The 14,370-nt window shown below is 36.9% G+C and overlaps 1 long non-coding RNA gene across 1 annotated transcript in view; it reads left to right on the top strand.

Moving 5' to 3' along the window:
* The window catches only part of LOC106726974, a 35,766-nt gene extending 22,871 nt beyond the window's left edge, over positions 1-12,895 (top strand). Inside the window, exons 2-4 of the long non-coding RNA XR_001363127.1 lie at positions 5,875-5,915; positions 7,426-7,480; positions 12,683-12,895. This is a non-coding gene — a long non-coding RNA (uncharacterized LOC106726974). The remainder of the gene's footprint in view (positions 1-5,874; positions 5,916-7,425; positions 7,481-12,682) is intronic.
* The last annotated feature ends 1,475 nt before the right edge of the window (positions 12,896-14,370 follow it).

A 14,370-nucleotide genomic window follows, 5' to 3' on the forward strand; every position in this document is an offset into this window, starting at 1 on the left:
GGCCCTGCTCTGTGCGTGACAGGGGGTGGCGCCGCAACCTCCCCATTGACCCTGCCTTGAGTGTGACAGGGGGCAGTGCCCTAACCCCCCAATCAGCCCCACCCTGAGCGTGACTGAGGGTGGCATCGCAACCTCCCAATCCGCCCTGCTCTGTGCATGACAGGGGGCGGCACCCCAAATCCCCAATCAGCCCTGCTCTGAGCCCGACCAGGGGCTGCACCTAGGGATTGGGCCTGCCCTCAGCCACCCAGGAGCAGGCCTAAGCCAGCAGGTTGTTATCTCCCGAGGGGTCCCAGACCGGGAGAGGGCACAGGCCGGGCTGAGGGACCCCCCTCCCCGCCCCGAGTGCACAAATTTTTGTGCACCGGGCCTCTAGTATAACAATAATGGGTCTTACCCCACTGAATAAAAGAATCCATGAGCCCACAATGATAATGAAAAAAGGAGGGTAGAAACTCTTCCTTGGAGAAGAATGCCAGTTGATATATGTGTGAAGAATATCAGAACTAGAAAATCATCATTTTGCAAGCATCAATGTAATCAATGATTCAGACAAAAATCAACAGTGTTAAAATCATTGGGTGAAAGCCTGTTGAGAAACTACTTATTCAGCCTCAAGGCATGTATTAATTACCAAAGAAAAAAAGATACCTTTACAATGCAGAAATTTGGCAGCACTGGCTAAATCAAATAATCCAGCTTAACATCACAAATAATGGAACCAATAATAATAAAAGCATAATATACTAATTAGACCAGATGTCCTTGCGGACAACCTTCCAGACGAAGCCAAGGTGGGCAGGAGCCAAGCCCCTTGCATTAATTTCGGGCATCAGGCCTCTAGTTAGTAATACAGAGATTAAAATAAGCAAATTTTAAATACTTATATCAACATGGATAATCTTGAAATGAACATTGAGTGAAAAAAGCAAATTACAAAGGGATGTAAACAATGTAATACTATTTATTTACATCTTAAAAACAAATCAATATTGTTTACTCTTTTTATAAATGTGTGCATAAAAGTATAAAAACTTAAAGGATACCTTCAGTTTAGTAATTATGTCTTGGAGGGAGGCAAAAGAATTAATTAGTAATATTAAAGTATATTTTCAATTTAATTTAAAGTTCTAATACAATTACAGCAAAATGTTAATATTTGCTTATTTTGACAATATGGATACATGAGCATCTTATATTCTTCCTTGTATTTTTTATATTTTTAAATATTCCATCGTTTAGAAATTTAATTTTTAAAATGAATTGCTGCTATACAAATCTTAGTTCTGTAATTCCTGGTATTTAAAACTATTGCTTTGAAGAACTTTAATTTAGAAACAGGCTCCCAGTAACCTCTTCTACTTTAATCTCTGACATTAATGGACAGAAGCAAATCAACACTTCAAAAATGATTCTATTAAGCAAAATGCATTTCATTTACTTAAATAAAAAATAACCTGGAAGGCATGCCATATGAGGGGCATTACACCTTCTCTAAAGTTTAATATTTCCTGCCTTTTATATTGCTCTTAATATGTGTCACCATTTGAAGAATTAAAAGTTCATCCATTCTAATAACTCAGTTTTTTCAATCATTTAGACCTAACTCTACAAAACCATCCTATTAAAGTTATTATTTTATTTCCAATTAATAAGTCTATTTTTAAAACCTACTAGTGTAAAATCAGTACACACACAAAAAAATTTTTAACTCAAATTTTTTAAGTGATTTGATAACAAGTTAGTTCTTTATCACATTCCCTTTAATGCTTTAATCTATTTGTGAAAACTTTCTATTTTCTGCTTAAGAGAAGGTCAACGGCTTTCACTTCACTACTCTAACATAATCATGAATTGAAATAAGAACTCTTAGCTCTTTGGACTGACAAAGCTACCAGTATGCCTAAGCCAATAAAGCGATTCGTTCATTAACGCTGCTAATAAAGCAACCTTTTGTTAGTCTATGAAACATCAGAAACCTCAGAGACTCTAACTTTGCAATTTTCCCATTTTTGCCATAGGAATTTAAAAGTTCTCTTATGTGCCATTTACTTTAACAAGTAAAACATAATCATTCTAAAAATTTGTCCTTCCACTCTAGGTAATTTAATAGCTTAACACATTAGTTCCAACTTCAGAAAACTGTTCCTAGATGAAACTACTTATATTTTATTTAATTATTCTCTTTTGTTTGTCCATAGAGCCAATCTGTCTAGAAATTTCTGCCAACTTCAAATAAACAACTAAAGGAATAATCCCTATAATATTCTCAAAATGAAAAACAAAAATGTTCACTTACCCAATCAGCATTAATTGATCAACTATAGTAAGCAAGGCATGGAAGATACTATGAAGATTAATACACAGTCCTTGCCCTCAAGCAACTCAATTTAAGAAAAAAGATGGGCATTTTTTAAAAATAATTGTAAGGCAGTTTTTAATAGTGTTTAATAAATATAGTAGCATGATACAATTAATTGAACTGAGACAAGATAAAAAAATCTTCAATGAGGAGATGTTTTTAAGCTAAATAAATGAAAGTAAATTTTAGGCTTAGAGAATAGCTTATATATAAAACAAGATAGATAAAACACGGTAAATTCAAAATTTTTAATTAATTTAGTAAGGCTGGAATGTATTGTGCATATAAGAAATTAGTAGAAAATGTCTGTTAGTTCTTTAAGAGCCACATTTGCCCTGCGCTCTAGAATTTGGACTTTATTCCATGCAATGGGCACTCATTAAAAAGTTGTAAGAAAAGGTATGTGGCACTCAGGTCTGGGTTTTTGTGTGTGTGTGTGTGTGTTTTGTTTTGTTTTTAGAAAAGTCACTCATGAATGCCCAAAAGCTTCTATTTTCAATAACTTCAGATCCACAAAACAGCTAAGTCACTTGATCAGTCCTGCAGCTTAGGAAATAGGAGAACCAGGACTCAACCCTGGCTTGAATCTTCCACACTCTTAATACTATACTATGCTCTATCCCAAGAAGAGACAACAGTTAAAAACAATCATAACAGCCCAGCCAGTGTGGCTCAGTGGTTGAGTGTCAACCTACGAATCAGGAAGTCATGGTTAGATTCCCAGTCAAGGCATATGCCAGGGTTGTGGGCTTGATCTCCAGTAGGGGGCCAGGAGGCAGCCAATCAATGATTCTCTCTCATCATTGATATTTCACTCTCTCTCCTTTTTTGTCCCTTCCTCTCTCTGAAATAAATAAACATTTTAAAAAAATCATAACAGAAATCTAACTACTTTGTTAATCTGCCCAAGTATTCCATGGATATACAAAATAGCAAAATTCAAAAGCATTCCCTTCCATTCAACACTTTTATTTTGTATTTGTATTAGAGATAATATATTCAGTGGTGCAATTACAATCAAGCATTTTTAGCAATCTATTATTTATCAGTTCATAACTTCATTTGGAAGTTTAAAATATACTCTATCAGTATAAAAAATAAAATAGGGAGCCCTTAAAGATCATCATCCCTGATACTAAACATCAAAACTAATAGGCAAAGGAGAAAGCACTTTAGAGCAGAGGGGAAAAAAAAGAGGTATTTAGAGTAATCTTTATAAATAGGAAAGGGGTCTTTTATTTGCATAGCTTCCATGTAAGAAAATAGCAAGAGCCGTAACCAGTTTGGCTCAGTGGATAGAGCATCGGCCTGCAGACTGAAAGGTCCCAAGTTTGATTCCGGTCAAGGGCATGTACCTTGGTTGCGGGCACATCTCCAGTAGGGGGTGTGCAGGAGGCAGCTGATCGATGTTTCTCTCTCATCGATGTTTCTAACTCTCTATCCCTCTCCCTTCCTCTCTGTAAAAAAATCAATAAAACATATTTTTGAAAAAAAAGAAAATAGAAAGAGAAAATTATAAAACTCAAGAGCATTTGAGAACCAAATGGCAGGCTTTTTGGACATGGTTCAAGATCAAAGCACACAGTATTATTTCTCCTTTTTTATCAAATGCCAATAAAATAAAAAAGAATTACTACCTATCAATCATTCTCTCACATTCATAACTTTTTATAACATACTCACTAAAGTATGCAATAATAGCTCTTCAATTCTTATCTATATATCTATATATATAAAACCCTTCTATGCAAATAGACCAAATGGTCGAGCAACCGAACAACCGAATAACCGGTTGCTATGACATGTGCTGACCACTAGGGTGCGCGCATGGAACATGGTGGGCATCAGCAGTAGGAGGCAGAGTGTGGAACTTGGCGGGCATCGACTACAGTGGGATGGTGGAGCAGGTGAGCGGGGGCGCCAGACCAAGGCGGGGCACCATTTGCTGTCATCAGGGCAAGCCTCTGCTAGTTGCTGAAAATTCTTTGCTCCTGCACACCATGGTCCCGCCCGGTGCTCACACCTGCTGCCGGTGCCTGGTGCCGGCCCCAATCACTCAGAGCCATCAGTGGGTGCAAGTGGCAGCTGCCGGGTCCGATCGCCCTCAAGGCTTCTCCACCTCCCCCTGCTCCTGAGGGGTGATCGGTGCCAGCAGCTGCCTTTCATACCCGCTGCAGGCGACGTCCCCACTCACACCCACTGTCGGTGCCAGAGCTGCCACTCACACCCGGTGCTGGCACCAGCCCCAATTGCTCCACGCTGTCAGCGGGTGCGAGCAGGGCCGGCGCCATCAGTGTGTGGGAGCGGCAGCGGTGGGAGCGGGGCTGCCAGCAGACAGGGAACTGGGGCCCACAGCAGGAGGGGCCAGGCAGGGGTGCGGAGGATGGGCCAAGACCTGCCCCTGTGCCCACAGCAGCCTCGTGGCCCACAGTTCCTTTCAAGGTGCACGAAGTCGTGCACTGGGCCCCTAGTATCTTTAATACAAAAGAAAAAACTACAACAGCACAATCATCCAATAGATTTATTATGCTAGTCATTAACAGGGCAAAATAAATATACTCTGCTCTCTGAAAACTGGAGAGATTGATGTGAACTAATCAAACAAATAGATCACAAATGTGATAAAAGCCATGAATACACATAGAAGGGGCATTTAACCTACTGAGTGTTTTGAATGAGGAAAGCCTTTCTTTCAAGGAAGTGACCTTTAGATTGATATTTGGAAAATGTTTAAAAGTTAGAAGGGATTTAGGAGAATGGCTGATGGGGGAAGGGATCGTGGAATTAAGGTGTGGTTCACAGGGTAGGACAATTATATTGGCAAAGTTTTATTAAGGTGGTGGTGAGAACATAGGTGCTATGTATGTGTGTTCATAACATTCGTATTAAAAAAAACTTTTTATGTTGAAAATTTCAAACACAAAATAAACAGAATATAATAAACCCATATGTATCCATTACCCAACTTTAGCAATCATCAACATCCTGCTATTCTTGTTTCATCTGAACCCTCCACTCCCTGCCACCCAACTTATTCTCATATTTTAAGGTAAAATTTACATACACTGACATATACACTCCGTTACCATACTACTCTGACAAGTACACTCCTGTAACCTCTATACTTTTTCACTTCAGGAAACTCCCTTATGCCCCTTCCCAACTGAGCATCAGCACTTCCCATAACTAAAGAACTAGCCCATTGTTCAATATTCTTTTTACCACAGATTAGCTTTGCCTGTTCTAGGAGTTAATATAAATGGAATCAGAGCATACTGTGTCCAGCATCTTTCACTGGGTGAGTTTGTGAGAGCCATCCATGTCACTGGCATGCAAGTTTTTTCCTGTTTATTACTGAGTAGTATGCCACTGTATGAACATATGAAAACTTTTTAACCACTTATCCTATAGATTGACGTTTGGGTCGTTTCCAGTTGTTAGCTACTATGAATAAATCTGCTCTAAACATTATTTTAAAAGGCTTTTTGTAGACATGTTTTCATTTCTCTTAGGAAAACACCCAGGAGAAGAACTAGAACTGCTGGTTCCAAAGGTAGGTATAATGCTTAAATTTATAAGAAACTGCCAAATGGTTTTCCAAAGTGGCTCTACCATTTTATACTCACACCATGGATAAAGGGGGACTACAGTGTACTGCTTTCCATAGATGCTGGAACTGTCATCAAAGTACTTCTCATTACCTTGGTGAATGAAGTATCTCCTAGACCTCTTTGTGGATAATGGTGGGAACATGGAGAGGTGGGGATGGTCTCATTGAAAAATCCATTCCACCAGTCCTATTTCCCTTAATCTTTTGAGTTCTTCCTCTAACTATACCATGAGTGTTTAGGCCAGTGATGGCGAACCTATGACACGTGTGTCAGAGGTGACACGCGAACTCATTTTTTGGTTGATTTTTCTTTGTTAAATGGCATTTAAATCTATAAAATAAATATCAAAAATATAAATCTTTGTTTTACTATGGATGCAAATATCAAAAATTTCTATATGTGACACGGCACCAGAGTTAAGCTAGGGTTTTTCAAAATGCTGACATGCCGAGCTCAAAAGGTTCGCCATCACTGGTTTAGGCATTTAACATCATTTACTATAGATCAATGCTGAAAGCAATCAAGGGAGCAAACAATACAACACATCCTAGCTGCTTGAGCAAGAATACTGAATCCAGAATCTCTGGTAATTGCCCCATGTCAGTATACGGAGCCAAATGCAAAAAGCATGTTCCCTTCTCATCATCAGAACCCATTTCTCTACATATTCCTGAGGTTATTACTAAGATGTTAGCAAAAATCTTTTAATGCTGATAGATAATGCTTTTCTTCCTTTTTTGCCTATGCAAAGGCAAAGCATGTTACAATATCACTCCAGTTAGAGTTCTGTAAACAACAAGGATTATTGAAGGGGGTAGGAGGAAGCTAGCTTCCTTGAACGGTAACTGTCATAAGCAAGATTGTTATAGGTCTTCAAAGAAGACAAGGAAAGACAGCTTCTGTCAGCAAGAAACTTCAGAGTTTGGAGACCTGTAATATGTTTCCATAATGCCCTATATAAAGTAAATTTATTTAAAAGATTATTAGCAGCAATAAATATGGCCTATGTCCAATAAGGGGCATCTATTACATTGCTTTCCATCTCAAATTTTCTTAAAATTAAGCAATATAAGATTTTTCTATTATGTATTTAGTATGAACTGTCACAAAGATGAGGCAGCATTATGGTACTCAAATGCAAGAGCAATTAAATTTGAGCCTCTAGAGGGCAGCATTTCTCATTGGATAGACAGGTGAAATGCAGGATAAGAACTTTCTTTCTGTAAGATGCCTCAGTCTTTAATATATCATTGTGCATTGTGAATCTTTAATAGGTCATTATTATGTATACAATGTTCCTTCAAACTTACTTAACCACAGAACCCTTTATTCAAGAATCATCTCTAATGACTACTATAGAATGCATTTTGGAAACAATCTAGCGGGCAAAATTTTCTCAAGACAAGTTGTACTTCCGTCTTCATGGACTTACTCTTCTAATTTTTAAAACAGGTCTTGAGACATCTCCCTGTATTCACAGATCATGAGTAGGAATGAACAAAACCTGGTAAGAGCATTCATCTATTTTGTGGAAATCAGAAACATGCAGAACTTATTGCTTGGCTTGCTCAAAAGACAATAGCAGATACAGGGGTTGGCAAAAGGAGGTTTACATTTGTGTAGAAAAACTGATCTTGTCACAGTATCAAACAACTGTAAACCTACTTTTGCCAACCCCTGTAAATAAAAGAAAAAAGTTTGGTGCTCTAAATAGTTGAGATATGGACTCTCATAACTTAAGAAACCAAAGGAGTTTAAGTATATTTAATAAAACATTTTCCTATTTATCCAAATATTAAATATTTGAACACCATTAACAATCTTTCCACAATTCATGTCAACTGAAAGTCCATTTCTAATCTAAAGGACTGTTGTAAACCTGATAAGAGCCCTACAGATCTCTATAGATAAAACATTCTTAATTTTACTTGTGAGAAGGGATTTAAACAAAATTACACACACCTTTTTTTTTTTGGTCTTTCACCAACATGATAAAAAGTTTTTAGAATGTAAACATTTTTCTACTCTTTAAGTATTCTAATAACAGGGGGATCAAGCCACGGTTTCAAATAAAATGTGTGTGTCCAAATGCTTTTTTAATTACTAAATATCATTTTACCCATAAACAACATGTTAAACGTTTCCTATTTATTTATTTTTTTTTATTTATTTATTCATTTCCTTGTTAATGCTTCAGGACTATAAGGCATGCTACAAAGAAAATAAGCAGCTTTTTCCAGGGTTCTTGATTCAAAAGTCTTCTTGGGACTCTGCCTGTGACATTAGCATTAACAAAAAATATTATAATCCCTAGTCCCCAGTCTCCAAAATACTTTAAGAAAATATATAACCAACTCTCAAAGTTTTAATTTCCAGTCCTGGAAGTACAGTATACTAGTGTAACCAATCAATATATTAGCCATTAGCTGCATGTGAACCCTTGAAATGTGACCAGTGTTAATAAGGAATTGAATTTTTATTTAATTATAATTAATTTTTTCTAAATATAAAAACTGAAGCAGTGTAAAATGTCCTTCTGCTAAAGATAATTTTATTGTTTTGGTGAGTCTACATTTCATTGTAACCACTGCACTGCACACTAAACTGTACATGTAGAAATATAGTGACTCATTTCTAGTATTACACAGAAATAAAACTGATCTAGTCAGTATCAATTAACTATTCGGCTGAAATTTTTTTTTCTACACACTAATATAATAGCAGTGCAATATATTTACTTAATTTTTTTGGCAAATAAGTTGCAGTGATGCCTATGTAAATTAAAATTGGTAACTAAATAGAGATACTTTTTCACTTTAATTTTAGTTGCTCTTTAAATTTTAATATTTTGAATATAATTAAGTTACTTTCTTTAACTCTAAAAACAAATGGACAAAGGAAGTGGTAGACAAATTTTTAAAATTAAAATGAAGGTATTCTACCTATGCAGCATCAAGTGGAGATTTGGAAACTACTAGCACTATGACCAGAACAGTGAAGTGAGATTGAAAGATATTTTACTATTAATGAAAATTACAATTAGCTGTGGCAGAGCAAAATACAAAAGATGTTTCTTACGTAAAAAGTTTTTTCATTATAAAGGATAGAATTGTGCAAACTGGCTATAAAAATGACATAAAACAGTTGATAAAATTTAGAGTTGCTTTTCAACTTATACAATGTCCTTTGGAATTTGATGTTAATAATACTGAGTTGACACAAGAGTTAGTGAATTTGCTTAATTTGAGTAGCGTAGTTTTGAAATTAACAAACTTTTACTTCAGAGTCTAATACATTCTACTAAAAAAGCATGAATTAGTTTTATCCATTTGGGTGCAAATATTGAAAGAAAGTTATTTTGGTACTTAATTCGAATATTAAAAGTCATAAGAATGTTGGAAACAACTTAGGTATGTGAATCTATATTTCCAACCATAAACTATGAAATCTAAATGAAGACCAAGTATTTCTGATGAAAATTTAGTGACCAAATTGAGATGTAAAATACCAGGTTTCCAAGAATTAGTACCCCCAAAAAAGTAAACTATCTCAATATTTTTATATTGATTATCAGTTAGAATGATATGTTTTGGATATATCAGGTTAAGTAAAATATATTCAAATTAATTTAACCATGTTTTGCTATTTTAATGAGGCTACTGGAAATTTTTTAATTAATACAGTATGTGGCTCAAATTACATTTCTGTCAGACAGTGCTATTCTGGACAAGATTAAGGATGAACATAATTAAGTTTATCCTTATGAGCAGAGCACATTCTTTAGAACATTGTTATCAACTACTAAAATATCACCTTGAAAGTTCACATTATGATTGCCCATCACATTACATGCACAACACACAGGGAATGAGTCTCAGCAGCAGAATATAAATTTGCCCAAGGAAGATTCAATGATATACTATGTTTTGCAGCATTTGTGTTACAATAGCTTAGTCTTTAAAAAAAAAAACTAAAACAGGATGAAACCATTCTCTAGAAAACTACTTGTAGAATATTATCAGCCGGAAATTATCTATATATATAAGAGCCCAGCGACTGGAATGGCAGAACGACCAGAATGACCGGTGGCTATGACGCGCACTGTGGCAGCCAACCAGCTGACCCAGGCTCTGATTGCTACCCGCCCCCCAAGCCAGCCTGGCCCCCAATTGGCCTGCAACACCCCCATCGGGGGCAGGGCGGCTGGCCAACCGCCTGCAGCCCCTCCCCCCACACACACAGGCCCGGCCCGATAGGCCCCCAGCGGGACGGGATGGCCGGACCCCACCCATGCATGAATTCGTGCACCGGGCCTCTAGTATAAAGATAAGGAGAGTGGTAAAATTGGGTGCTTATTAAGAGTAAAGATGCAAACCATATGAAAATAAAAGAAATAGTGATACTATAATAGCTAAACATTCCAATTTTTTTGTAACAGGAATTTCCTATACTTAATTCCTAAGGACATCATAATGTTGGACTCACACAAAAACGAGAATGGCAAAGCAAAACTATAGCACTTTTTTTTAAGTTAGTGAACTGCAATTTTTCAGAAAACAGAAACAAGTCTTATGCATCCTCATGCTTTCCACAGAAGCCAAGAGAGTATCCATCATGTGATACTAAATTTATTTCTTTAGAATTTACTAAGTGCAGTATGTTTAATGCTTAAAGTGACTTATAATTTTGGTTTTATTAAGACCAAAGAGTAAAAATAGCACTTAAAGTGCCTAAAGAGTTTTTTTAAGTAAATAAACACATGAGAAATATATATTCTAAACACCATGATACATAAGGATAGACATATACACCAGTGGAACAGTACTGACAGTCCAGACATTACACCATACATCTATAGCCAATTAGGCGCCAAGTCCAATGAACAAAAAATCGTTTTCAACAAAGTGCTGGGACAACTGCATTTTCACATACAAAGGTAGGAATAAACACCATATACAAAAGTAAACTCAAACTAGACCAATGAACTAAATACAAGCTAAAATCACAAGCTTCTTCCAGAGAAACACAGGGGTAAATCTTCATGATCTTGGATTGCCATGACCATGGCAATAGATTCTTACAGATGATACCAAAGTATGAGCAGTCAAAGAAAAAATAGGTAAATTGGACTTTATCAAAATTAAAAACATTTGTACATAAAGAGACATTACCAAGAAATTAAGACAACCTACCAAGTGGATGAAAATATTTATAAACCATATATCTGATAAGGGATGAATATTCAGAATATAGAAAGAATTCCTACCATATAAGAACAAAAAGACAAACCCAAATTAAAAATAGGCAAAGGACTGGATAGACATTTCTCCAAAGAAAATATATAAATGGTCAATAAGCACATACAAAAAATGCCTAACATCATTAGTTATTAGAAAAACATAAATCTTCCTAAAGTACTAATGCAGAAAAAAAGTCTGGAAATCTATTATTTCTCTCCAAAAAGAAGTTGGCATGAGTCCTCTTCCCTTTTGCTCATCAAGTGCAATCTACATATAAAAAACGCTAATATGAAAATAGACCAAACGGTGGAACAACCAAACAACCGGTCACTATGACGTGCATTGACCACCAGGGGCGTGCATAGAACATGGCAGGCAGGCATTGGGCGTGGCGGGATGGTGGAGCAGGTGAGCAGGGGCACCAGATCAAGGTAGGGCGCCGGTCACTGTCATCGGGGCGAGCCTCTGGTGGTTACTGAAAATTCTTTGCTCCCGTGCGCCGCAATCCCGCCCGGCACTCGCACCTGCTGCCAGGGCCAGCCCCGCTTGTACTCGCTGCCAGCGCCCAGTGCTGGTCCTGATAGCTTGGCGCCATCAGTGGGTGCAAGCGGCGGCTGCCAGCCCCAATTGCCCCTGATGGCTTCTCCATCTCCCCCTGCTCTTGAGGGGCGATCGGGGCCGGCAGCTGCCACTCACACCCGCTGATGGTGCTGGCCCTGCTCGCACCCACTGCTGGCACTGGCCCCAATTGCTCCACGCTGTCAGTGGGTGGGAGCAGCAGCAGTGGGAGCAGGGTTGCCGGCAGAGAGGGAACCGAGGGCCACGGTGGGAGGGGCCAGGTGGGGGCACGGAAGATGGCTCAAGACCCGCCCCTGTGCCCACTGCAGCTTTGTGGCCCACAGTTCCTTTCAAGATGCATGAATTTGTGTACTGGGCCCCTAGTATGAATATAACAGAAAGGACGGGAGCTTATTTAAAATCAGAAACATCTGGATTAGCATCCTGATCCCTGCACTGGTGGCATGATCATGGGCAATTACTCAAATTTTCTGGTCCTCCACTTTTTTATCTATAAACAAAGTCCAAAATATCCATAGCTTCCTTCTTCCTGTTTATATTTCCTTATTTCTTTTTTTATGTTTACCAGTATAGGTAATCAAATTTCAAGTAGATACAGCTTTTGATCCAGTAATTTCACTTTGGAGAAAGTATCCTGCAGAAAATAAATAAGAAAGTTCTCAATGTACCATTATTATGAAAATATCAAGATATATTGTGAAATAAAAAAAAATCTGTATACTATGTTCTCTTTTTTATAAAATGGAAGAGAATACCACTAAACATTTCTGTGAGGGTGTGTGTGTGTGTGTGTGTGTGTGTGTGTGTGTGTATGCATGCACACATAAAAACATTCTGGAAATATTTTTAAGTACTCTATATGTTAAAATATTTCACCTTTATTATTTCAGACATGTTAAAAGGAGAAAAGGACTGACTCTATCTGGATAAGAGGAAAAATAAAACTGAAGCCCCAGAATAAACAAACTGCTAATAGTGTTAACCAGAAAATGAATGATATGAATGAGTTACATGTATCAAATGCTGATTCAAATGAGGTGTTTTTTCATATTATATGAAAATGAATAGATCTATGTTTGACACAATGAATAAATCCAGAAAAAAAATCCTCTTTGTTCTACTTAGTGTTTCTCGGTACTCTGTTCTAATACTTGCCTTTCTAAGTCTCCCGAATATGTACATATACAATATTTATACACATTCATTCATCATTCTTAAAATTTTAGATCATTTTAAAATGAATTGAATTGACAAACGTATCTATATTGTCTACATAATCTATCATTCATATGTAGCACTTATTTTAGAAATACTAAGAAACACCACAATGGAAAAGAAGAGTGAAAAGAAAAGTGGCTTGAGGTCACACTTTGTAAAACTTTTAATGCAAACTAAATATTTTCTATTATGCTGTATGAGCAATAAATAGCCACTGAACATTTGAACAAGAATGTGAAGAAACAATGTTCTTGGAGAATAAATGTGATCTCAAAAGCTGGGGTATTATTCATACTAGCCAAAAATTGGAAGCAACCCAAATGTCCATCAAGTGATGAATAGATAAACAAAATGTGGTATCTTCATACAATGGAATACTATTCAGCCATAAAAAAGAATGCAGTACTGGTACATGGCATAACACAGAAGAACCTTGAAAACACTATGCTGAGTGAAATAAGCTAAACACAAAAGGCCATATATTGCATGATTCTATCTACATAAAATGTCCAAAATAGGCAAATCTATAAAAACAGAATAGATTGGTGCTTGCCTGAGAACTACGGGGAGGAGAAATGCGGACTGCTAATGGAAATAGGGTTTCTTTTCAAGGCGATGAAAATGCTAAAGAATTAGGTAGCAGTGATGCTTGCAAAATTTTGTCAATATACTAAAACCCACTAAATTGTATACTTCAAAGGGGTAAATTTTCTGGTATGTAAAGTTATATCTCAATAACAAAGAAAGCTGAGGGAATGTGTAAAAGACTGCAGTCAGGAAAAATAGAGAGCAACTATAATGGTTTAGCAATGAGTACATAAAAGCCATCAGGGCTTCTATTGTTAATCCCAATCCAGGGAGCACCATTCGGGGTATTGTGCTCCAGAGAGCACCCCTCACAGATAATCTGTAGACTGGATATAGCCTGGGAAATAGAAATAATTAAATTTAAGCAAAGGAGCAAAAGGACTGTCAATAAAAGTTAATGTGACTGAATATAAAGAGGAAGGAATAAAGAACAAAAAAAAAGAAACCTATTTTCTCTTTGATTGAAAATGAAACATTCACAAAGAGGAAATTCAACAAAAGTTAACATTTGTTATCTTGAGATTGAGGAAATAAGGTCAATTTGTAGTCTCTTATCGAGAGTTTTCCAAATTTTCAACAATGACATTACTTATATAATGAGGGAAATGTATAAAAATGTATTTAACTTTATAAACAAAAAACTTTGTATAACACCCATAAAAATCATTCTGAAACACCAACGCCCTAACCCAGTGGTTGGCAAACCACAGCTCGCGAGCCACATGTGGCTCTTTGGCCTCTTGAGTGTGGCTCTTCCACAAAATACCACGTG

This window comes from Myotis brandtii, unplaced genomic scaffold (assembly GCF_000412655.1).
Source record: "Myotis brandtii unplaced genomic scaffold, ASM41265v1 scaffold34, whole genome shotgun sequence".
NCBI lineage: Eukaryota > Metazoa > Chordata > Mammalia > Chiroptera > Vespertilionidae > Myotis > Myotis brandtii.